The sequence below is a fragment of the Dipodomys merriami genome, unplaced genomic scaffold (assembly GCF_024711535.1).
Source record: "Dipodomys merriami isolate MVZ:Mamm:240054 unplaced genomic scaffold, mDipMer1.0.p SCAF_2, whole genome shotgun sequence".
In the NCBI taxonomy this organism is placed as follows: Eukaryota; Metazoa; Chordata; class Mammalia; order Rodentia; family Heteromyidae; genus Dipodomys; species Dipodomys merriami.
The window spans coordinates 68,491,848-68,518,682 of NW_027203381.1; the positions used below are offsets into that span (position 1 = coordinate 68,491,848).

Here is a 26,835-nt window from a genome sequence, read left to right on the forward strand (position 1 = left end):
TACTTGAAAGTGTAACTCATTTTGAGAACATTTTCTGGACTCTTCTGAAAAAACAGTCAAGTTCTGACTGTTATCTTTGGAAAGACATTGATTTGAATATAAAATATTATATTTGTATAGGCCCTTAAAAGTTCTTGTGCCTATTTTGCTCATTACATTTGAAGTGCAGCCTATTTCACTTAGTTTCTTAAGTTCGGCTTTAATTTGTGACTACTACTTTGTGGACACTCTGGATTATTACATTTAAAATTCACACATTCATTTTTAAAACAGGAAATAATTTACTTTTTTGGTTTTATTGGTGTCACAGTGTTAGGCACAATGATTTACAAAACAGTGATAAAAGAGTAAAACACATGTAGAGCTGAAATAGGCTATTACTATTCCTTTGTAGTAAATTATTTCTCACCAGAGTTAAAGTGGGAAGATTTGTGGAATTTAGTTTTGTTTTCTTGTGTACACAGAGTTAAAATACTTGCTTGTTGTAACATATAGACAGACCCACGATGTAGGCTTATTCCTGTTTATAAGAGAATTCCTTCTGTATCTGTTAAGTAAAATGTCTTATTAAAATATTCCTGAAAAATGTTTAAAGGGCACGTCATTTGGAGAACTTCCTTTATTTTTCTCCCTCTACAAGTTCTTTTTATGTACATCTGTACTTCATTCAGTTTAGATGTTTATTTTTAGTATTTCATTTGAAATTCTTTCTTTCCATTGCTCTTAAGAATTTTTTTTACATTTGACATCCCCTTTTATTTTTAGCAAAAGAGACCTACAATTTTTATTACCTAAAAACATTGAATGTAATCATTATCCTTAAAGTATTTATGTATTTTTTATTATGTAACTGTTAAATTAAAAATGGAAAAAGATGTAGGTTGGAAATTACAAAGCCTGAAATGTTATTTGTAGTTACTTTTAGAAAAGTTAAATTAAAATGACTTTTTTTATTGTTAGAAATAAATCCTTTAAACATTTTTAACCAATGGCTATATCAGAAAGGCCAAAATTCTTGATTTTCTTTTCAGCTAAAAGCTACAGAATATCTTCCCCTTAGCCAGGGATCTTTTCTGTCTTTTCTGATCTATACAGAGCTTCTTGTTGTTGTTGTTGTTTTTTTTAATGTGTTCTTAAAATCTAATACTGTAGTTGATGTACTTTTATCATACTAATACTAAAACACCTTTCCAAGTGAATTTTTTTTCATATTCCGCCCCCCTTTTCTCCCACTTATGTAGGCACGATGAGCTAGGTAGGCATGTTGCATCATTGCTACCATGGATACACTTAAGAACAGGCATGTGGGTTGAGCTAAAGCAATGATGATTAGTTTTCTAGTTTTTACCCCCTCATGACTGTATGTTCTTCACAATGAAGACCCAAAATGTTTGCAAATGACTAGGTTGTGAGATGTGGTGACTAAGTCTTCACTGTTACTGAACTGCCAGATCTTGGCCTCCATTTATAGTAGTATAAATGACATTTACTAATTTAAGATCATCATAAATAGCAATCTGCGTTCTTCTTTTGATTAATACATTTTAACGAATGGTGGGTTTTGTTTTGTTTTCTTTGATGCAATAAAATGTACCCAGGACCTCTCACTAATAAGCAAGCACTATACTACTGAGCTACATTAATACATACTGTTAGCAGAAACATTTTGTGTATGTGTGCATACCTCCTAGTATAATTAAGAATGTTCTTCCTCTTTAAATTAGAAAATACTGTTCTGGATTTTGAAGTGGGAAAGATGCTAGTATTTATGTCGTCAATATTTCTGATTATTGTTAAATACTAATAATAGATTTTATGTTATTCAGTCAGTTTGGGTATAATATGTTGTGCTTTTTCACATAATGCCCTTCTAGAAGGTTATTTAGTTTTACATTTGTAATTTCTTAAGTTCTTAGCTGCTGTGTAAATATATAGTTGGTGTGGAGTTAATATGGTTTTGTTAGGAAAATTAGCTTGGTAGCACCCAAGATCTAATAAAAGTCATTTTGTAATATTGTTTTGTGTGTGTGTGTGTGTGTGTGTGTATGTATATATACAAACACATAGTATATAGGTTTTACATTAGCAGCAAAGCACTACATTTAATCAGTAGCTAAGAGAGTAATCATATTCATCATAGAGAGTTTTCTTTCTTTTCTTTCTTTCCCTGTGCGGCCCCCCGCCCTCCTGGTCCTAGGGCTTTAATTCTGGTCCTAAGTGCACTCCTTGAGCTTTTGTACTCAAGTCTAGTGCTCTAGCACTTGATCCACAGCTTCACTTCCATAGACTTTTTTTGTGTTAATTGGATATAAGTGTCTCACACAGACTTTCCTGCTCTGGCTGGCTTTGAACCTCAGTTCTCTCAGCTTCCTGAGTAGATAGGATTACAGGTGTGAGCCATCAGCATTCAGTTGAGAGTTCTTTTTTTTAAGAAGCTGTTTAGTAACTTCTGGGAGGGAGAAAATCATTGAGAGAGACAGTAGATAGGTATAACTTTAGTTCCAGAAATTTTTTTAGTAAGGCCATCATTTACTCTGTTTTACTACTTTCAATCAAATAAGTAGAAAAGGAATTCTTCCTTTATTTTAGCACGATTTAGCAGAAGTTTAGAGGCAGAGAGAAGAACTGAAAAGAAACAATTTCTGTTTTGTGCTCTTAAGCCTAGAAAGGAAGAAAATAAGCTTTATTATTTCAGGAGGTTCTCTTACACTCTGGCAAGTTGTTAGTATTTGTATTATTTCACTTGTCAAAATGGAAAATCCATGTTAAGTGCTGTCAAGAAAATGTTTAAAGTTTATGCATACTTGGATATATTTTTCCCAATTAAGAAGTTGGCAATGCATACGTTTTAAGAGGTACAGATGAATGAATTATTGTTGTTAACAATTTTTTTTTTCATTCTTGTGTGGTGTTTGAGGCATCTTCAAGACCATCATGTGTAACAGTTTACAAGCCCATCTCCCCAAATCTTATAACACTTCTAATTGGACTCCAGTTTATAGATTTGTCAGAAGATGCCTTTCTTTATTCTGATTAAATTGTTTCACTACTTCTATAAAACACAATGTCTTATCAATTTAGGTGATTATTACTATTTCTCATTGAAATGTTAAAATTATTTAGTTTTTCCTGGTATCACTATCTGACCAAGTATTTCATAGTCAGTACTCAGTATAAATGAATATTTTTACCTTATCAATCCCATTTTGATATGGTTATATATTAGTATTGTAGAAAATTGTCACAGAAATTGATCATCCATATAATGAAAGGTTTTAGTGTCTTCCCATTATTTTTCACCTGTTTCTTAGTTTATCAACTTTTTTGTTCCTTTAGTTTTTTTATATTGAGATTTGACAAGCTTAGTTGGTTAACTTGCTTTCTCTATCACTTGAGCCAGGCTTGCTTTTTTGCTGATTATTTTGGAGATCAAGTCTTATGGACTTTTCTGCCTGGAATGTCTTCAAACTTTGATCCTCCAGATCTAAGCCTCTTAAGTAGCTAAGATTATAGATGTGAGACACTAGCGTCCAGCTCTTAAATAATCATTTTTACATTTAATTGGTTTTGGATCACTTAAATATTTAACTCATTTGTTGGCTGGACATATATATTGTTAACTATATATGTATCTGATTTCGGACAGTCATTTCTTATTTTTAGTGATTACTTCTATTTCAGGGCTACAAAATATTAGCAGTTCCACTGTCCAATAGTATGCTTACTTAATGCAACGATGGAAATGTTCTAAATCTGCACTTTGGATGGTTTGACAGAGAACCTTTATTTTTTCATTTTAATTAAACAGCCTTAGATTACTGGTCTATAGTCACCATTTTTAGAAAGTAGCCAACTTTTCACTTTTTTATTCCTGAATTTTTAAACTTTTTTTGAGTAGATAATAAGCTTAATTAGGAAAAAGTAGCCAGATGTGATGGCACATGCCTATAATCCCAGTATTTGGATAGTGAAGACAGGAGGATTTTGAGTTAAAGCCCACCCTGGGCTAAAGAGAAGCATGCTGTCTCAATATAACAAAACAAAAAATAAGCCGGGTGCCCGGTGGCTCACGCCTGTAATCCTAGCTATCTGAGGATCGAGGTTCAAGGCCAGCCCGGGCAGGAAAGTCTGTGAGGCTCTTATCTCCAATAAACCACTCGAAAACTGGAAGTGACACTGTGGCTCAAACGGTAGAGCACTCGCCTTGAGCTGAACTGTGCAGGGACAGCGCTCAGGCCCAGAGTTCAGCCCCACGACCGATCAAAACAGAACAAAAATTAAAAATTCATTTGTAAAATTTATAGAGGTAAATCTCATTTCTTTCCTATCTCCCAATGGTTCCCATAGGATACTGTTTTTTTAAATTAATTTCTATTTGTCTTTTCAGTGCTTATGGAAATATAGGTAAAATAATGGTTTTATTTTTATTACATGGTAGTATGTTTTATATGATCTTCCACCCTTCAGCTTGTACTTCAATATCCTGAAGGCTTCTATATTTTAGTACATAGAACTTTTTTTTTGTTACATTAAACATATATGTTTGGAGACTAACACTTGTAATCCTAGCTATTTAGAGGCTGAGAACTGAGAATCATGGTTCAAAGCCAGCATAGACAAGAAAGTTCATGAGACTCTTATCTCCAGTTAAACACTGAAAAACTGGTAGTGGAGCTGTAGTGGCAGAGTGTTAACCTTGAGCACAAAAGTTCAGGGATAGATAGCATCAGGCCCCCTGAGTTCAAGCCCCAGGATTGGTGCCCTGTCTCCCCAATATTACATATATATATATATATATATATATATATATATATATATATATATATATATATACACTTTGAAATAAATAACATGCAGCAATTGGTTCCATTGCAGAAATATAAAATTTAGATCCACACCAAATACTGGATATCAGAAGAAAAATCCAAATCTTTGTAGTTTGAATAATATTCCCACCAATATTTATGTTTAAACTTAATCCCCAGTGATGGTGTTGAGAGGTGTGACTTTAAGTGGTTATGTCATAATGGCTTTGGAAACATTTTATTGCTCTTCTACCCTGTCTACTATGTAAGGCCACAGTTATTTGTCTCTTATGGAAGATACTCAACAAGCTATGTTGTGGAACCAGAAGCAGATCTCCCTAGATACCAGTCCTGTTAGTGCTCTGTATTAGTCTTGTTAGTAAGCTTTATGTAGTATGTGTTAACATGTAATCATGTTATCCTCTCATTGCATCTATTTTAGAGCTTTTCTTACTAAAAGTGTTTTTACTTATTTTTCCATATAAAATTTAGGCTCGAACGATCTGATCCAAGCTAAAAACATATTTGGTATTGGAAACCACCTATAAATTTAAAGCATATGCCATAGAAATGTTTCTTGTCTTCTAGGGAGAAGCAAAAAGCTGTGTAAATTTTCTCTTCCATGCCTTCCCAACTATTACTTCTCAAGGCTACACAATAACCTTTTGAGTCCCTGTCTAGGGAGACTGAGTTGTTTTTTTGTTTGTTTTGTTTTTGTCATGGGGCCTGAACCCTGCCCCTTAACTCTTCAGCTCAAGGCTAGAGCTCTACCACTTGAGCCACAGTGCCACTTCCGGCTTTTTCTGCTTATGTGGTGCTGAGGAATCGAACCCAGGGCCTCATGCCTGCAAGGCAAGCACTCTACCACTGAGCCACCTTCCCAGCCCAGGAGGTTGAGTTTTATATATATAATTTGATTTTTTTTTTTTTTTGTCAGTCATGGGGCTTGAACTCTGGGCCTGGGCGCTGTCCCTCAGCTCTTCAGCTCAAGGCGAGTGCTCTACCGCTTGAGCCACAGTGCCACTGAGGTTGAGTTTTAAATTAATCCTATACTTTTCCAGTAACAAGACAAAGTGAGGCGGAGGAATTAAAGACATACTCAACCTATTTCATAAGTTTGCTTATCCCTTTGCTCCATGATTTTACTAGTTAGCTAAGTCAAAATCTACCTTTGGATTAAGCCAAGCATTTCTGATGTTAATTCTGGTTGATGTGGTATACTCAGAAGAATGTATTGAGAATTGTGATAACAAGTTGAAGGAAAGAGTTATATGATGTTGGTATAAGCAGTCTTTGCCATGGCTGAGGAATTGAGAAAGAGCAGGAATGGGACTACATGTATTTAATATAATTTGGAAATCCTTAACAGGTCACTGAATCTTTTATTATGCCATTTCAAGTGACTGGTTTTGATAAAATAGTTTATTCAATCGACACTTGGATTATTTCTATTTTTTCCCTCTTAAAATGATAAACTCGATGCTCAATCTATGAGTCTAATAATTCTTTGGATCAAGAATTTGTAATATAAGACTTTTTAATATTTTGGTTAATCTCAATTTCCCATAATTTTATTTCCTTTATTTTTATTTATCTGCTTAGGTATTATGTCTTATTTGGTTCCTTGGACAAAATATTCATATTTACATGTCAGAGACTTAAATTATTATGTTGTATTAAAATTGCATCTTTGCCAGCATCTTTGAAGAGTATGAAACCTTTTACATTTTTTTAATTCAAATAAGTAGAAATGCTGCCCTCTACTGTTGACTAATTTTTACTACCATATAAATAGGATGATTTTTTTTTTAGAGCATATTGTATGTAGATGGAATTATAATGAGATGTTACCCTGATAATTTAGTTATTAAAATAAAACAATATAATACTAATGCTCATGAATGTGTTAGTTGTTACTTTGGCTTTTTGAAGACCTTAGAGTCCTGGAACAAACTTCAGTTTAGTTTTAGCTTCTCAATTTATGTGTTAAGTTTTTAAGTAGTTGTTAGATTGATCCCTTGTGGTTGTATGACTCAGCCTGCATTGAAAACTTATAAGCAAACAATACATAAAATGATTATTTTTTATCTTAGCTGGTTGACTTTTGAAATACTTTTTTTTTTTTTTTTTTTGGTCAGTCGTGGGGCTTGAACTCTGGGCTTGGGCACTGTCCCTGTGCTCTTCAGCTCAAGGCGAGCGCTGTACTGCTTGAGACACAGTGTCACTTCCGATTTTTTGGTGGTTTATTGGAGATAGGAGTCTCAAGGACTTTTCTGCCTGGGCTGGCTTTGAACCACGATTCTCAGATCTCAGCCTGAGTAGCTAGGATTACAGACATGAGCAACCGACCCCCAGCTTGAAATTCTTATATTTCAAAATAATTCATCTTTTGAAATCTGAAGCAGCATTGAATAGGGTTATAAAATCTTTGTGTAAAAGGACGCATTGCTTTGAAAATCATTATGTTGAATTAATTTTAACCTTTCATGTTTTTCACTGTAAAGTGAAGGAATTTAGAAGAGATAATTTTAAAGATTTGTTTTAGTTTCATTGTTTCTACTGTATATAAATCCTATTCTCTTTTGCTCTTTTAATTAATTTATTTATTTTTTGATCATGGGCCTGGATGCTGTCTCTGAGCTTTTTCACTCAAGGATAGCACTCTACCACCCTGAGCCACAGCGCCACTTCCATAAATCCTATTCTCTATATAAGAAAACAATGATAGCAAACTATAACCATTGGATTTAATCTGGCTATGCTTATTTATTGGGTGTGGTTGCTTTATTGCTAAAATGGAGGGGTGAATAGTTGCAACAAATACTGTGTGACATACAAAATATTTACTCTCTAGGAGAATAATACAAGGAGTGAGATTGATTGGAATATATTGTACCCATATATGGAAATATGAACTTGCCTCTCATAAAACTAATGTAAGCTAATGAAAGTAGTATCTCAAAAAGATTACTATTTACTCCTTTAACAAAAAAAAGTGTGAGCCAGGTGCCAGTGGCTCATGCCTATAATCCTAGCTACTCAGGAGGCTGAGATCTGAGGATTCAAAGCCAGCCTGGGCAGGAAAGTCTGTGAGATTCTTATCTCCAATAAACCACTAGAAAACAAGAAGTGGCGCTGTGGCTCATGTGGTAGAGCACTTGCCTTAAGCTGAAGAACACAGGGACAGCGTCCAAGCCCAGAGTTCAAGCCCCACGACTGACCAAAAAAAAAAAGTGTTGCCTGACATTAGCCTCAGATGAAATAAATATCTAAAAGGATCATTTCAACTAACTGTTCAAAAGACATAGACAGAGTACTAGTAATAGTTTAAAAAACAGCATGAATATTAAGGGAAGTGTGCTTGCTTCATTGGCACCCTTCGAGCTTAGTTGTGTAGTACTATCTTCAGTAATTCCCAGTTTTCTATTCATTGACCATTGGCAAGTATCCTGCTTCACATACTGGTTATCATTGTTGTTTTATTATTGTTTTTTCTTTTCTGTAAAATGCAAATCTACATATGCAAATCAAAGTTTTTTTTGTTTTTTTATCATGGTCTATAACATTTATGAGTTCTATGAGCTTTGCAATACAATTATTTCTTCCACATTGGGTGATATGTTTTGCATAGTATCAGCTGTTCCTTCTTTCCCACTTGTTCCCTCCCTCCCATCGCTGCCATTGAGTTGCTTAGTTCATTTTAGTCAATGTCCAGTGCAGTTGATGGGTCCTGTTGTTGTATTTTTCCCTGATTCCCTCTAGTTCTGTGTCGTCTTCCTGGTTTCCCTCCGGTGTACACATATATACCATACATGTGGTTCGCAGCATGGGGTAATTTAGTAGTGATTCGACCAGATGAGTAGAAGTCCTTTGTTTCTTAAGTCCTGTTAATTTTGTCCTATCACCTAACATTTTGGATTTAACATCCACTTATCAGGGAGACGATGTGCCGTTTGTCTCTTTGCACTTAGCTTACCTTGCTCAACATGATTTCTTCTAGCTCTATCCATTTCCCTGCAAATGCCATTATTTTGTCATTTCTAATGGCTGCATAATATTCCATTGTGTATAGATACCACAATTTTTGGATCCATTCATCTGTGGTGGGACATCTGGGTTGTTTCCATATCCTAGCTATTGTGAACAGTGCTGCAATAAACATGGAGGTGCACGTGTCCTTGTATGTTGGTTCCTGTTGTTCAGGGTAGATGCCTAGAAGTGGTATGACTGGGTCGTAAGGGAGGTCAGTCTTTAGCTTTCTAAGGACCCTCCAGACTGCTTTCTAAAGTGGTTGTATAAGTGTACATTCCCACCAGCAATGTAATAGGGTTCCTCTTTCTCTGCATCCCCGCCAGCATTTGTCGTTGCCTGACTTGAGGATGTGGAACATTCTGACTAGGGTCAGGTGGTATCTCAGGGTTGTCTTTATTTGCATTTCCTTCACCACCAGGTATGATGAACATTTCCTCATGTGTTTCTTTGCCATTTTTATCTCTTCTTCTGAGAAGTCTCTCTTTAGTTCCTTGCCCATTTAGTAATTGGTTTGTTAGGTTTGGGAGGGATTAGTTTCTTGAGTTCCCTATATATACTGGATATTAACCCCTTGTCTGATATACTGCTGGTAAATATTTTTTCCCAATTAGTTGGTTGTCTTTCTAGCTTGGTTGCGATAGATTTAGCTGTGCAGAAGCTTTTTATTTTAAGGTAGTCCCATTTGTCAAGTCTCTCTCCAATTTGTTGTGACCCTGGGACTCTGTTCAGGAAGTTCCTGCCTGTGCCTATTAGTTCAAGTGTCTCTCCTACTCTGTCCTGCAGTAGTGTCAGAGATTCAGATTGGATGTTAAGGTCTTTAATCCATTTTGAGTTGATGTTGGTGCATGGTGATGGCTGGGGTCCACTTTTAGTTTTCTGCATGTGGCCACCCAGTTTTCCCAGCATCAGTGGTTGAAGAGGCTGTGTTTCTTCCACTGTATGTCTTTGGCTCCTTTGTCAAATATCAGCTGATTGTAGGCATGTGGATTTTATTTCTGGATCTTCTATTCCATTGGTCTTTGGGTCTGTTTTTGTGCCAGTACCATGCTGTCTTTGTTATTATGGCTCTGTAGTAGAGTTTGAAGTTCGGCATCGAGATCCCTCCCATGTTGTCTTTTTTTTCCTAGAATTGCTTTGGCTATTCTAGGTCTTTTGTTGTTCCATATGAATTTTTGGACTGTTTTCTGTATTTCAGAAGTGTATGTCATTGGGATTTTAATAGGAATTGCATTGAATTTGTATATTAATTTTGGCAGTATTGCCATTTTCACTCTATTAAGTCTGCCTATCCAACAACATGGAAGGTCTTTCCATTTCCTAGTGTCTTCTGTAATTTCTTTCTTTAACTTTTATAGTTTTCATTAAATAGTTCTTTTACATCTTTGGTTAGGTTAATTCCTAAATATTTTATTTTTTGGGAGGTTATTGTGAATGGGGTAGCTTCCTTTATTTCCCTCTGTGCTTGTACATTGTCAGTGTACAGGAAGGCAACTGATTTTTGTTGGTTGATTTTGTATTCTGCTACTTTGCCGAAGTGATTTATAATTTCTAACAGTTTGGGGATGGAGTTTTTGGGATCATGAAGGTATAGTATCATGTCATCTGCAAAAAGGGATAGTTTAACTTCTTCTTTCCCAATGTGGATCCCTTTAATGTCTTTTTCTTGCCTTATTGCCCTGGCTAAGGGTTCCAGGACTATATTGAAGAGGAGTGGAGACAGTGGGCATCCTTGCCTTGTTCCTGATTTTAGGAGAATTGGTTGTAGTTTTCCCCCATTAATTATAATATTGGCTATTGGTCTGTCGTATATGGCTTTTATTGTTTTAAGGAATGTTCCTTCTATTCTTATTTTCTCCAGAGCTTTTAACATGAATGAATGTTGTATTTTATCAAAAGCCTTTTCTACATCTGTGGAGATAATCATGTGATTCTTGACCTTGGCTCTGTTGATGTGTTGGATAACATTTATTGATTTATGAAATCAAAGTTTGATAGTTGTGTAAACCTACCTAAAGTTGAAAAGCATTTCTGATACCTAGAAGACTCTTTTATTGTGTACTAAGACTGTACCCTCTCCAGAGAAAATCTTTTTCTGACCTATGTTACTGTAGATTAGAACTTCATATAAATGGGATTATGCAGCATATATGATATTGATGGCTTCTTTATTCAGCATGAATAATACTGTACATGCCAGTAGTTTGTTTCTTTTTACTACTCTGTAATATTCTTTGTGAATATACTACAAATTACTTGTTTTGCTATTGATGGAATTTCTAATGTGAAACTTAAAAAATGAAGCTACTTTGGACATTCTTGAAGTTTTTGTGAACATATACCCTAATTTTCCTTGGGCATATAAATAGAAGAGGTTGTTTGTTTCTTTCTTTTTTTCTGTGTGTGTGTGTGTGTGTGTGTGTGGTGTGTGTGTGTGTGTGTGTGTGTGTGTGTGTGTGTGTGTGTGTGTGTGTGTGTGTGTGTGCTGATCCTGGACCTTAGACTCAGGGCCTTGCATCCTTGTTCAGCTTTTTTGTTCAGGGCACTCTACCATTTGAGCTACACCTCCAGTACAGCTCTTTGTTAATTGATTGCAGCTTTTTTGTTGTGAGATAGAGTCTTGCACTTTTCTGCCTGAGCTGACTTTCCTCCTGAGTATCTAGGATTAATAGGTATTAACAGGTACCTGGCAAGAGGAGTATTTAATTCATCTTCTAGAGTGAACTTCCCACTTGGTGGGGGCATGCATTGAAATACACAATTTGTGTTTGGAACAGCTTAATTGCTGAAGCAGTTCTTTCTTTTTTAAGATATATTTTTTATTGTAAAAATACTGTACAGAGAGGTTACAGTTACATGAGTAAGTTCATGAGTTCATTTCTTATGGAGCATTGTTACACCCTCATTTTTTCCCCTAATTTCCCTTTCCTCCCCACCTCCCCAACTCCTCCCTCCCCTCTCCCACCCTTCCACATTCCCACACCCCCCACAAAGTTGTAAAGTTCATGTTCAACATGAAGCAGTTCTTTTCAAAACTTACCATTGCAAAGAGCTGATTGTGCTCCAGACTGATTGAAACAAATCTAGAAAAGCAGTGGTGAATGGCAACCTTATCAGTACCAGCTAACATCTCATACCTTATCAAAAAGAAACAATTCTGGCCATCACATTATGGGTGGATTAATTCATAGTATGACCAAATATAGCAGGCTGATTTCTTTCTGTATTATTATCTTTAAATAGTTGTACAAAGGAGTTGCCATTTAACAAAGCAGTCTGAATATATTTTGATCAACGTCACCCCTTTCAACATTTTCACCCATCCCTCCACTACCTACCTCTTCCGTTACTCTTCTTATTTTTGTAGGATATAAAATGGATTCTTGACTGCATTCCCTGCTCTTCTCGTCTTCATTTGTGTACCCCTTCCCCTTTGGAAACTCTCCCCCCGCCTTTGTGTACCCATTTCCTGGTATTTTGTTTTGCTGAACTTTTGACTTTGCTTTTCTAAGGAATTAAACACTATTTGAGTTCTCTCTTGAATCTCCCAGATTTCAGTTTATACATTTATATACACTTGCATACTACCCAATGTACTCACTTATATATTGAAAAGCTAAATCCATCTTCCCCATGTAAGATAAAACAAGCATCCTTTGTCTCTCTGGGCCTGACTTCCTTCACTTAACATAATTTTTTCCGGGTCTTTCCATTTTTATACAAATGGTACAATACCATTCTTTCTAGTGGATGTGTAAAATTCCATTGTGTATATATGCCACATTTTCTTGATCCATTCATCTGGTGAGGTGCATCTGTGCTGATTCCATATCTTGGCTATGATGAATAGTGCTGCAGTAAACACAGTTGTGCTGGTGGCTTTACTGTATCCTGGTTTGTAATCTTTTGGGTAAATGGTTAGGAGTAGAATTGCTGGATCATAGGGTAGTTCTAGGTTAATTTTTTGAGAAATCTCTACACTCTTCCAGAGTGGCTGAACAAGTTTACATTCTTACCAATAGCTTCCTTGACTGCATCCTTGCCAGCATCTGTTATTGTTGTTTTGATAATGGTAGCAGGTTAAATTTTAAGTTGATAATTGTATGGCTCACAAACAGTGTTCTAAATCTGCAAATATCCCTTAGCCAGAAAAAAAAAAAAGTTTTATTTACACAGTCTCTTTAAATGCCTTCTTTTGGGGAAGGGGGCATAAGTGTAGATTTGTATTTTTTTTTTAAAAGAATTCAGAGATCCTATGTGCTTTTACTTCATTTCCTCCAATGATAACTGTGTAATAGTATCACCAACCAGGATTTTAACATTAATACAATCAGGATGAAGAACTTTTCTATCACCATTGCATGTTGATAATTTTCTAGCTATACTTCCCTTTTTTTTGTTTCATCTCGGGGCTTCAACTTTGGGCCTGGGCTCTGTCCCTAAGCTCTTCAGCTCAAGGCTAGCACTGTATGCCACAGCACCACTTCCAGTTTTCTGGTGGTTTATTGGAGATAAGGGTCTCATGGAATTTCCTACATAGGCTGGCTTTGAACTGAGATCCTCAGCTCTCAGCCTCCTGATTACAGGCATGAGCCACTGTTGCCTGACACTTTCTTCCTTTTTACTCCATTCCCTTCTTAATTTTCAAAGCAACCACTGATCAATTCTCCACTTTTAGTATTTTGTCATTTCGGCAATTTTATAACCACAAGGGTCATCTGTTTTTACTAAACATAATTTTCTTGAGCTGATCAGGAACGCTATTGTTGTGTATATTAATAGTGTGTGTCTATGTTGCTTACTTCTTCTGCAGTATAGACAGCTATTTTTCAAACTCTAGGCTTCAATTATTTTCTAGTTTTTGACAGCTACAAATAAAGCTACTATTAAACATTTGTGAACAAATTTTTCTGTGAACATAATTAACTTATTTCTCTGTGACAAATGCCCAAGAAGGAGTGTAATTAAGTATGATTGATCAGAGGATAGTAATTTTTTTTTTGTTTTACCAGAAATTACTAGTGTTTTCCAGAGTGGCTGTACCATTTTTCATTGCCAGTACCAATTTGTGAATGCTTATTTATCTGCATCCTTATCAGTATTTGATATCTCTTATGTTAGCATTTTTATAGTTTCTAATTATAATTTACTGTGGTTTTAATTTCCATCTTCCTAGCTGTTAATGATATTGGATATCTTTTTCTCTTTTTTTGCCTCCACATAACCTTTTTTATAAACCGTTTAGTCATGTTTTTGCCCCTATTTGAATTGTATAGTCTGTTTTTGAGAGTTCTTTTATAATTTAATATGTCTCTTGTAAATAGTTTTTTCCCTAATATGTTCTCTTTTCATCCTTAATGAAGCAAAAGTTTTTAACGTTGATGAAACCTAGATTATCCTTTTGATGGCTAATCAAAGAATTTTTTTTAATTTAATTTAATTTGTGAACATACTGTACAGAGGAGTTACAATTACGTGGGCAGGATAATGCGTACATTTCTTACCAAGCATTGCAGCCTCCTCCTTAATCAAAGAATTTATTGCCCAGCCTAAGGTTCTGAAATTTTCCTCCAATTTTTAAAAATTAAGTTTATATCCATTTTGAGTTACTTTCTCCCAATTTCTATTTTGCTTAATAGTCGTAACAGATAATTTGCTATCTTAACCATTTTAAGTGTATTAAACACAGTCATAATGATATATAACTATTACCACCATCTGTCCACAAGCTATTCATCTTGCAAAACCAAAACACTATAGCCATAAAGTAATTTCTTATTTCTCTCTCCCCCGTTCCTGGGTTCCGTTCTTTGAACTTTATGTCTCTGATTTCACTATTTTGAAGTACCCCATATAAATGGAATCCTCTACAGTACTTGTCTTTTTGTGTATGTGGCTTATTCCACTTAACTCTTGTGGCCCTCCAGCTTCAGGCCAAAATTCCCTACCTTTTTAAGTTTGAATGATACTGTAATGTGTATGTCCATATAAATATGGAATATATGTGTATGTAGTATAGTTTTTGTGTCCATCCATCTAGATGGTTACTTCTACATTTGGGCTATTATAAATAATTTTGTCATAAACAAAAATTTCTTTGAGGGCCTACTTTTAGTACTTTTGGGTATTTGCCCAGAAGTAGAATTGCCTGAAGATACAGTAAATTTACTTGCTTTTTTTTTTTTTTTTAACTTTTTGAGAAACTACTGGACTGCTTTCCAATGGCTGCATCATTTTACATTTCTACTAATAGGCACAAGAAGTTCCATTGTTGACACATCTTTACCAACATATTATTTTTGCTTTTAATCTGTCTTAATAGTAGCTATCCTAATGAATGTAAGGTAGTTGATATCATTGTAGTTTTGATTATTTTCCTGAAGACTGGTAATTGGTCAATGTAAGGTCTGCACAGGGATACCTCCCTACCTCTTGACTAAGTGTCCACTCAGTATCTGTTACCTAGGTAACTGGCACACCTGGAAGCAGTCACCTTCCCCTCCTGCTAGGTCATATCCTGGGCCACCTCTGGTCACATGCTCCCATCTCCCTGTGCAAACCTTACAGTCATCTTTTCATTTACATGTTTTGGGGAAATATCTAAATCCTTTGCTAAAGTTTGAATTGGGTTTTGTTACTGTTTATTAGAAGTTCTGTACATATTTTGAGAATTTTGACTAGGATAGATGGAATCTTTGTGTATAGTTTTAATTTATATTTCTTTATGATTAGGATGTCCAACATTTCTTCATATATCTACTACTCACATATCTTCTGAGAACTCTGCTGAATTTATTTGTCCATTTTTTATTTATGCTATAATTTTATTGTTTACTTTTTAAACTCTTTCTAGATTCTTGATATTAACCCTTTATCTGTTAAATAACTGGCAAAGATGTTCTCCAGTTCTATGGGTTGCCTCTTGGTTCTGGTAATTGTTCTTTACTGTGCAGAAACTTGAATTTGCTCTTATTTTCTAGGCAACTAGGGTCCTATTCAGAAAATAATTACCTGTGCCAATACCTTCCAGACTTTTCCCTATTTTTTTTTTTCCTGGAGGAGTTTTAAAGTCTCAGATATTACATCTGATTTTGGAACTTTTTTGCACAGAGTTAGAGATAATGAGTTCCGTGTAGAGAATTAGTTTTGCCAGCACTATTTGTTGAAGAGGCTCTATGTTTTTTTGACTCTTTCGCAAAAGTTAGGTAGATATTTATTGTATGCATTATTTCTGCATGTTCTGTTCTGTTGGTCTTCATATATTTTGTTCCAGGATTCATGTTGTTTTTGTTATTGTGGTTCTATAGTATAATTTAAAGTCTTGTATTGTGATCCTTCTTGTATTGTGATACTTGGCTTTTTTAAATTGTTTTGTTGAAAAAAAAATTGTTTTGTTGTTGTTTTTTGTTGTGTATGGGTTTTTTTTTTGTCAGTTGTGAGGCTTTAACTTGGGGCCTGGGTGCTTGAGCTCTTTTGCCCAAGGCTATTTTCTGTCACTTTGAGCCACAACACTACTCCTGGTTTTCTGGTGATTAATTGGACATAAGAGTCTCACAGACTTTCCTGCCTGGGCTGGCTTTAAACAGCAGATCTCAGTCTCCTGAGAGCCGCTGGTGCCCGGCTGATTTTTTTTTTTTTTTTTAACTCAGAATTACTTTTGCTAATTAAGATCTTTTATTCTTTCTTTCTTTTTTTTTTTTTTTTTTGGTCTGGTCGTGGGGCCTGAACTCTGGGCCTGGGCGCTTTCCCTCAACTCTTCAGCTCAAGGTTAGCGCTCTACCACTTGAGCCACAGCGCCACGGCTTTTTTCTTTTTGCTTATGTGGTGCTGAGGAATGGAACCCAGAGCCTCATGCATGCAAGGCAAGCGCGAGCCACCTTCCCAGCCCCAGATCTTTTATTCTTGCATGTGAACTTTAGGACTGAGGGTCTATTTCTGTGAAAAATAACATTGAGATTTTGATGGACATTGCATGGTGAAGTTTTTTTCAGTAGAAAGGCCATTTTTTACGGTATTTTGCAAAAGGCAAGAATGTAAGAGGCCTTTTCATCTTCTGATGTCTTCTTCAGTTTCTTTCTTTAAGGTTTTATAGTTTTTATCATAGAGGTTTAACTTCTTGATTAAATTTATTCCTAGTTTTTTTTTCTTCCACGAGGCTGCTGTGAAAGGAATTTTCTCGATTTCCTGTTCAGTGCTGATATGTAGATAGCTATTGATTTTTTTGTGTGTCTAATTTTACATCATCCTACCTTGCCAAAATTTTTAGGAGTTTCTAGGTGGAATTTCTGGATCTCTTTTAAGTGTAGGATTACTTACGCCATCTGTGAATAAGGATGATTTGACTTCTTCCCTCCTATTTAATTGAATAACTTTTATTTCTTTTCTTTTGCATTACTGCTTTGCCTAGGGATTCCGCTATATTAGTTCGAGTATTGAGACTATACACCCTTGTTTTGTTCTTGACCTAGCAAAATGATTTATTTTTCCCCATTTGGAATGATGTTAGTTACAGGTGTGTCATATAATGAATATCTATCTATCTATCTATCTATCTATATATATATCTTATGTTGAAGTATATTCTTTCTATTCCTAGTTTCTTTGGGAGTTTTTGTTAGGAAAGGATATTGCATTTTGTCGAAGGCTTTTTCTGCATTAATTGAGATGATTTCTTATCTTTGATTTTATGTCCTGTATTAGCCTTGTTGATCTTAAGTTCTTGTCTGGTCTTGGAATGAGTATAATACTAGCTTCATAGGATGAGTTTGGTAGTAGTCCTTCCTTTTCTTGGAAAAGTTTGAGGATTATTGGTGGTATATCTTGTAGAATTCAACAGTGAATCTGTTGTGGCCTGGGCTTTTTTGTTTGTTGTTGTGCAACTGTTATTTCCTCAGTCTCATTGCCTGTTACAGATCTGTTAAATTGACTTAGATCCTTTTGAATCAGTTTTGGTAGGTAAAATACATCTAAAGCTCTATCCATATCTTTCATGTTTTCATGTTTTTCTTTTTTCTTTTTCAGTGTATGTTTTCAAAGCATTTTCTTGTGGTCTTTAGGATTTCATTTTCCTTCCTTTTGGTCAGATTGGTCGGGGTGTGTCAATTTTTTGTTTGTTTTTTTTTCTTTTTAATGCCAGTACTGGGTCTTGAACTCAAGGCCTGGTTGCTGTTCCTTTTCACTCAAGGTTAACACTTGAGCAACAGCTTCACTACTATCTTCTTGGTGGTTAATTGTAGATAAAAACCTCATGAACTCTCTTATTGGGCTTCTTTGAAACAGTAATTCTCACCTCTTAGCCTCTTCTCATATCTTAGCCTCTTGAATAGCTAGTATTACAGACATGAGCTACCAGTACCTAGTGGGTTTGTTGGTTTTAATTGCCTTTTCAAAGAACTAGTTTCTTTGTTTGATTGCATAGTTGTTACTGCTTTTTAATCTCTGTTTCACAAATTTTCGCCCTCATCTTTATTTATTTTTTTCTTTAAGGTAATTTGATATTTGGCTTGTTCCAGTTTGGTTTTGTTTTTTATTTTTTGCTATTTTATTCTGATCTCATTTGATTATATACTGAGGATATAAAGAGTAATTTCAGTTCTCTTATACTTATAAGACTTCCTTTTTACTTTAAAATATTGTCTAGTTTTAAGATGTTCTATGAGCTGTTAAGGGCAATGTGTATTATTCACCTTCTGGATAAAATGCTATGTAGATGTCGCTTAATGTCCATTTGGTTTCTTTGTTGGTTCTTTTTTTGTTGGTTTGTTTGTATAATCTGTTGGAGTGTTGGAGGCTCCACTTTGGATGCTGGGGTCTATTTAGTTCTTGTATATTCATAGTGTTTGTTAAATAAGCTTGGTGTGCCATCGTTGGATGGTTTAGTAAAGAAACTACTAAAAATAGTATTATTTCTTTACTAATACAAAGTAATCTTACTATCCTTTAATTTGAATACCTGTTTTATTAGATATGTATAAAGCTAAAAGATACGTATATATCTTTTGATTGGAGAGTTGAGAACATTAATGCTCAGTGTTAACACTGAAAGAACACTGTTTTCATGATGTTTACTTCCTTTTTATTTCTTCTTTACCCATGTTCTCATCTAGTGGGGTCTGTTCCTGTTTTTGTTTATCTTCATCTTCCCTTCTGTGTGTGGGATACCTTTATATATTTTGCCATGCTAGTTTAATTGTCATGAATTACTTTGGCTTTAGTCTTTCATGAAAGGTTTTTATTTTTCCTTCAATTATGAAGGGTAGCTTTTCTAGCTATATTCATCTTAAACTGATAAGTGTTCTCTTTAATATTTTATATCCTTTATTGCCCTCCATGAATTTATAGAGATTGTGTTGAGAAATCTGTTATGGAGGGCTTGCCTTTGTATGTGACTTCTTCTTTACAGATTGCAATTTTTTTTGTTCTCCATAATTGTGTGTGAACACACACATGTACCAGTCCTGGGGCTTGAACTCAGCACTTCAGTGCTGTCCTGGACCTTTTTTTCTCAGGCCAGTGCTCTACCACTTGAGCCATGGTTCTACTTCCAGCTTTTTAATAGTTGGTTAGTTTTAAAAAAGAGTCTTGCAGACTTTCCTGCTCAGGCTGACTTGGAATCAGATTCCTCAGCTCTCAGCTTCCTGAATAGATACGATTACAGGCATGAGCCACCAGTGCCTAGCCTATTTAATGTTTTAATAAAATATGTCTGGGGGTTCTTAATCTTTGACATTGTTTGTTTAATGTTCTATAAATATCTTGTACCCAGTTCACTTTATCTTTCTCAAGGCTGGAGAAATTTTCTTGTTTTATTAAATATATTATCAGTGCCTTAGGTTTGTACCTCTTTTGTTTCCATACCTTGTAGGATTGGTCTTTTGGTGTCCTAGAGGTATTGCATGTTCCATTCGTAATGCCTTAATATTTTCAATTTGTCTCTGTTTGATGGGGTTCTTATGGTTTGTCATAACTTCCTGATGTTCTATTACCAACTTGTTTGATTCTATTAGTAGGATTTAATTGAGGTTTTAGTTTCAGTTATTGAGTTTGTTATTTCTAAATTTTCAATTTGATTGTTATAAGGATTTTTCTATCTTTTTTTTTTCTTTTTTCTTTTCCCATCCTAGGGCTTGAACTCTGGGCATGGGCGCTGTTCCTAAGTTCCTTTTGCTCAAGGATGGTGTTCTACCACTTGAGCCAGAGATCCACTGTGGCTTTTTCTGTGATTTATGGGAGATAAGAGTCTCATAGCTAGGTTCAAACCAAGATCTTCTTCTGGGTGGCTTAGTGGCAGAGCGCTTGCCTTGCATGCATGAGGCCCTGGGTTTGATTCCCCAGCACCACATAAGAAAAAATAAATAAAAGACTTACAAGATCTTCTTCTGATATCAGCCTCCTACGATTACAGGCATGAACCATGGGCGCCAGCTAGATTTTTCTGTCTTTATTGATCATTCTTTCATGCCCCATATTCACTTCCTTATATCATTCATCTGTTTTACAATTCTCTTTAAGTTCAGTCAGGTGTTTATTTTAGTTGGGTGTTTATGCATTAATTTCATTGAATATTCTTGTCATCAATTCTTTGAGCTCTTTGACTTGTTTCACTTTTTTCATTTCTTTTGTTGTAGAATTATTGATATTTGGAGGAGACATGTTTCCTTGTGTTTTCTTTTTATTAACATTTCTGTGTTGGAATTTATAAGTCTGAGCGCAAGTTTTTGGTTGAACTTGTATGTAGTATTCTCTGATCTTTCATTGAAGATTTTCTAGTATTAAGGTATGCCTGATTAGTGACAGGATTGTGTTGAATTTCCTGTTGTTATTATGGGAAGATTGTATGACTCAGTAATCAAAGATTTGGCTTCTGTGCTTAACCATGCTGGGTCCAGTCCACTAAGTTCCACTTAGGTCCACTAAGGAGAGGAAGCTTAGAACTCTTGTGTTCTCTAGTGTGCTGGTCCTTTCCTGAACTGTATTTGCTGGTGCTGTCCTGGTTCCAATGCCTGCCATTACTCTTTTGGCCATGCTCTCTGCAACTAGTAGTGAGTCAGGTCTAGGTCTTCCCTTACTAGGAGATTTTTGATAGTGATGAACTCTTCTTACTCTAATAGATTTCTTTAAGAGTTTACTATTATTTGTTCTGAAGTATGTGTAGTACTGGGGATTTGAACTCAGGGTCTTCTGCTTACTAAGCAAATCCTGTACTGAGCCATACTTTCAGCTCATTTTTTGCACTTGTTAGTTTGAGTAGTGTCTAACTTTTTCCTTGAGCTGCAGTTGGACTGCAGTCCTTCAATTTTATGTACCTGGACATAGCTAGGATTGCAAGTCATATACAGTTTCTATTGAGATGGAGTTTTGTGAATTTTTTGTTCAGGCTGGCTTTGAAACTTGATCCTCCGCATCTCAGCCTCTCAGCGCCAGACACTTGCAGGTACTTGCCATATCTTTCAGCTGTTGGTTGAAAAAGGGGTCTTTGGAGGTTTTTGTCTAGATTAGCCTTGAATTGTCATCCTTCTGATCTCAGAGCCTCAAGTAGCTGGGATTATTTGTGTGAGGCACCATCCCTGACTGTGATTTTATCTTTCTTTATGGTTTTGTGTTGATAGGATTTGTATTTCTAGAAAATTCCCATTTCATCTATGTAATCCAGTTTGTTAGTATGTTTCTTTCTCTTTCCCTAAAATTCGTAGTAATGTCCCCACTTTTATTTCTGATAGTAGAAACTTGAGTATGTTTTAAAAACTTTCATCTAGGTAAGCATTTGTCAGTCAGTTTTATTTATCTTTTCAAAGAATCAACCTAAGTTAGCTGTATTGATTTTTTTCTTCTTCTTTGTCTTTAATCTTAATTTCCTTCTTTCTGCTTATCTTAGCTTTTTTTTTTTAAGGTAAGGGTCTTAATTTGAGATTGTTCTTGGTTTTAATGAAAGCAATTAGAGTTATAAATTTTCTCATTAGCTATACTTTCATTATACAGATACCTCTTATGATTAGGTTACATAAATTGACTGTAAATTGAAAATATTCCTTGAAAGGCAATTAATATGTTAGCATCATAGTTTTGTAACCCAATACAATATAAAATACCATGGATCTTTTATTTTTTCAATCCCTACGATTGCATGGCTGAATGGGAACTGCTGGTGCCCAGTATCACAATAGTAAAATATATCTTGTATTGCCAGTCCAAGAAAATTAAAAGCTAAAAAGTCTGATGTGTAGTTTCTATTGAATATGTAGAACAGTTGTAAATTTTCTGTGTGTGTGGGGGGGGGGGGTCGTGGGGCCTAAACTCTGGGCCTGGACGCTGTCCTTGAGCTCTTCAGCTCAAGGCTAGCACTTTATTCCTTGAGCCACAGCACTACTTCCAGCTTTTTCTGCTTATGTGGTGCTGAAGAATCGAACCCAAGGCCTCATTCATGCAGGGTAAGCACTCTTACCACTGAGCCATCTTCCCAGCCCTGGTTGTAAATTTTTTAAGAATTATAAGACAGACCATTGTATGTCAGGGACTGTTATATAATTACCATAAATTTGCAGTGTTGGTCTTATGTTTTTATTTGACTATATTTTCTGATTTTTCTTGTGATTTCTTTGATCTTTTTAATTTCTACAAATTGATAAGCTCTGTAGTTTGCTTTTAGCTATTGCTTCTAACCTCACCTCTTCTGGTTGGAGGTAATGATACACATATCTATCTTAAATCTTTTGAAACTAGGTAGGTAGCCAGCTATGGTTTTGAGTGTGTTCTCCAAAGTTGCATGTATTAGAAGCTTGTTGCTGAGGAGAGTAGTGATGTTGAGACATAGTACAATCTTTAAACAGTAAGGCTTGTTGGGAAGCTGTTCAGTATTTGGGTGTGCAGCCTTTGGAAGGAAAGGATTAATGCTGGTCTCACAGACAGGTCTAATGAATTATTATATCTTAAGAAAAGTGGTCTCATAATGTTTCTGGTTTTCTACCTGGGAATATTTGTACATTTTCCCCACCATTTTAGAACCATCTGCTAAGTTGTGATATACCTAAGGGAACTTTGACCAGAAACAGAACTGACTGGATTGAGCTGCTTCATCTTGGACTTAAAATCTCTGTGAGCTCAGAATACACCTTCTTATTTTAAAGTTTCTGGTCTCAGGTATTACGTTTTAGCAACCTAAAATATACTAATGTACAGCTTAACGTGATCTGCCCAAGAGAATGTCTTTTGATGTATACTTAAGAAGAATATGTATTCTGTATTAAACCTATCTGGCTTGTTTTGTTGTTTAATCCCTCTATATTTTTTATTTTTCCCTCATCTTCTGTGTGGTTATTTCTGTTTGTATAAGGATTAGGGCATGAAGACTCCAACTATTATGGTAGCACTTTTTATTCCTTCAGTTTTTGGTCAGTTTTTGCTATTTTGATCATGTATTTTTAGTTGTACAGATGATTATAAATGTCATCTTGTCCCATATTGAAATAGCTAGGCATATATAATATCCTTCTTGTTTCATAATGGGTTTTTTGTTTTTTTTTTTTAAATTTTTTTCTTTAGCCAGTCCTGAGATTTAAACTCAGGGCTTGGGGACTGTCCCTGAACTTCTCTTGCTCAAGGCTAGCACTGTATCACTTGAGCCACAGTGCCACTTCTGTGCTTTTCTGTTTATGTGGTACTGAGGAATTGAACCCAGGGTTTTCATGCATGCTAGGCAAGCACTAGTCCACATTCCCATTCCCAGCATTGTTTTCTAATGTTTTAAAATGTAAAGTATAGCTGGGCATTGGTGGCTTACACCTGTAATCCTAGGTACTCAAGAGGCTGAGATCTGAGGATTGTGGTTCAAAGCCAGACCAGGTAGAAAAGTCTGTGAGACTCTCATTTCCAGTTAACTGCCAGAAAACTGGAAATGGAGCTGTGGCTCAAAGTGATAGAGGCTAGTCTTGAGTGAAAGAGCTCAGGGACAGCATCCAGGTCCAGGCCCTGAGTTCAAGCTCCATGACTGACAAAAAAAAAAAGTAAAGTATATAGTTTATTTTATAAGGATAGCCATACCTGCTATCTTTTTGGTATTATTGGCAAACGATATCCTTCTCCAATCAATCTGTCTTTACATTTACAGTTAAACTCTTATAAATAGATACAATTGAATTATATTTTACCCATTCTTCAATCTCTGTATATTTCATTTGCCTTTATGTCATTTTGCAACTCATTTCTTGTATGTTTTATAGCTTTTTTGCTCCTTATTTTGTGGATTACCATCTTCTTTGATGTTGTATAGAGAAATGTTTAAATTTCTTTCTTAGTTCCTTTCATGTATATTCTAAGGCTATTTTCTTTGTGGTTGCCATGGAGATTACATTTAACATACTAAAGCTATTATAACATTCTATTTTGAACTTACACTACCTTTTTAAAAAGCAATTTCATAAAGATTCTAGGCCAGGTGCCAGTGGCTCAATCTGTAATCCTAACTATTCAGGAGGCTGAGATCTGAGAATTACAGTTCAAAACCAGCCAGGGCAGGAAAGTTCTTGAGACTTTCATTCATCTCCAGTTAACTATCAAAAAGCTGGAAGTACAAATGTGGCTCAATGGTATAGCACTAGCTTTGAGCAAAAGAAGCTCAGGCCTCCTGAGTTCAAGCCTACTCACACAAGAGATACTAAATAGTCTCTCTTTCTGTGTACATGGAGGATGTGGGGGAGAGGGGAGGAGGAGGATAGGAGGGGAGTGTGTGTGTACTGAGATTGAGCTCAGGGCTTGGGTACTGTCCCTTACTTTTTTGCTCAAAGTTGGTGCTCTACCACTTGAGCCACAGCTCTACTTTCATCCTTTTTTTGCTGGTTAATTGGAGAGTCTCAGACTTTCCTGTCTGAGCTGGCTTCAGATTGCCTTTTCAATAGCTAGAATTACAGGCATGAGCCACTGGTTCCCAGTCTAAAATTATAAATAAAAGAGGACTTACTGAGATTTTTATTTCTTTAAATACCTTTGAGCCTAAGATTCCTTTGGGTGTTTTCTGGTAGATCTAGTGATAATGAACTACTTGTTTGTCTGTCTTAATTTATACCTCACTTTTGATAGCAGTTTACCAGATAAAAGATTCTGGGCTTACTTCTTTATGGCATACACAATTTCTAATAAGAAATCTGTGCATAATCTTATTTAGGGATCCTTGATATCTGTGCTTCAATTCTTTCTTGCTTCAAGTAGTAGAAGAAAATGCAGGGGAAATGCTTCAGAACATTGGTCTGGTCAAAGCACAGCAGAAAAAAATGATAGACAAATGGGATTACATTGAACCAGGAACTCCTTCATCCATGCCATAATCAGTGCAGAAATAACCTACAGAAAGTATTTGCAAAATATTCATCTAACATAAGATTAATTTCCAGAATGTATAAGGAACTCCAATAACTCAACAGCCAAAAACAAGCCCAAATAATTTCATTTTTAAAATGGTTAAATAAGTATTTCACAAACAAGGATATGCAAATAGCCAACAGCCATAAAAAATTACTGAGAATCATTAATCACAAAGCAGTGCAAATCAGTGCAGACCACAGTGAGATATCATTTCATCCCAAATAGAATGACTAAAAAAGATAAAAATTAAATTCTAGTGAAAAGCTGGAAAAAGTGACCTGGAAGTCATCATTACTTGTTTTCTTCTATCTCAACCTCCATTTCCTCAGTAAAAGCCTCTCTTATCTTTTAAATAAAACCTTAATCTGCCTTTTATTGCCACAACTGTAGGAAATCTCGTATCATATAGGATAGTTTCCATTGCCCTAAAAATCATCTGTGCTCTACCTAGTTGTCATCTGCCTACATCCTGGCAAAAACAGTGCGGTAGTTGTGCCTTTTCCAAAATAACATGTGGTTGAAAATTTCCTGATTGGCTCTTTTTCACTTAGCAATATGCATTTAAGTTTCCTCCATAGCATTGTACTTTTTTTCTGGGGACTCAGTACTGAGGTTTGAACCTAAAGCCACACTCTTGTGTGCTGGGCCGCTTAAGCTATGCTTTATTTGGTTTCATTTTTGAAATAAAGTCTCACTAACTTTATATAGGCTCACTTAAACTTCTGATCTTCCTACCTGCTATGTAGCTGATTACAGGTGTGTACCACCACACCGAGTTCCTATCTTTGTGCCATTCCTTTTATCACTGAAGAATTCTAGCATATAGATGTGTACTACAATTTGTTTGCAGATTTACTGATGCTTCCAAGTGTTTCAGCAGTTATGAGTAAAGCATCTGGGAATATTTGGGTTCAAGGTTTCTTTATAGATGTAAATTTTGTAAATCTAGGAGCATACTTTTTTTTTTTTTTTTTTGCTTAAGTACCTTTAACATTTGATCTTTGATTTAAATTTCACAAGATTCATATGATTTACCACCAGTTACCTATAAAAGTAGTTAGATTGGAGAAACTAATTTCTTATACAAGTCTGTTTTAGAAATTTAATCTATTTTGTGTCTGTCTGCCTTTATAAAGTTGTCTAACTGGGAGTAGAACAAAATAGGAAATTAAAACTATAAAAGTGTTTTTGAAAATATAGGGAATTAGAGTCAGGATTAGTGATGAGCATTCTTGTCTTTTGGCTGGCTTATTACTATTTCTGGACTATAGTGAAGTGTGATATACTTCTACAAAAGGCTTTTCTGATTAAATAGAGAAGTTTCTTTTAGGTACAAATGAATCAATCAATGCTTTGGTTTTGTAAGATTTGACAGTATTAGCAGTAATCTCAGCAGAGATAAGATAATTTCATAGATGAAGCAGCAAATATTTTCACTGTTATCCAGGCATTTGTTATCTTGTCATTGGTTAATTTAACTTTTAGTTATTTTTTATTTTAATTATATTGAAACTAAGATAGAAGATGTAACATTAATGTGGAGATTTAAAATACAAATACTCTTAAGAATGGCATTGAGACAGTGTCTTGTTTGTTGCTTTGGATGCAATTGGGTTATTGATTTTTTTAGTGGAACTATAGTTTGAAT

General features: G+C 35.3%; 1 protein-coding gene across 17 annotated transcripts in view; it reads left to right on the plus strand.

Moving 5' to 3' along the window:
* Dlg1 (discs large MAGUK scaffold protein 1) overlaps positions 1-26,835 on the plus strand; it is a 209,356-nt gene that overhangs the window by 34,517 nt on the left and 148,004 nt on the right. The gene's annotated exons all lie outside the window — the stretch shown is intronic.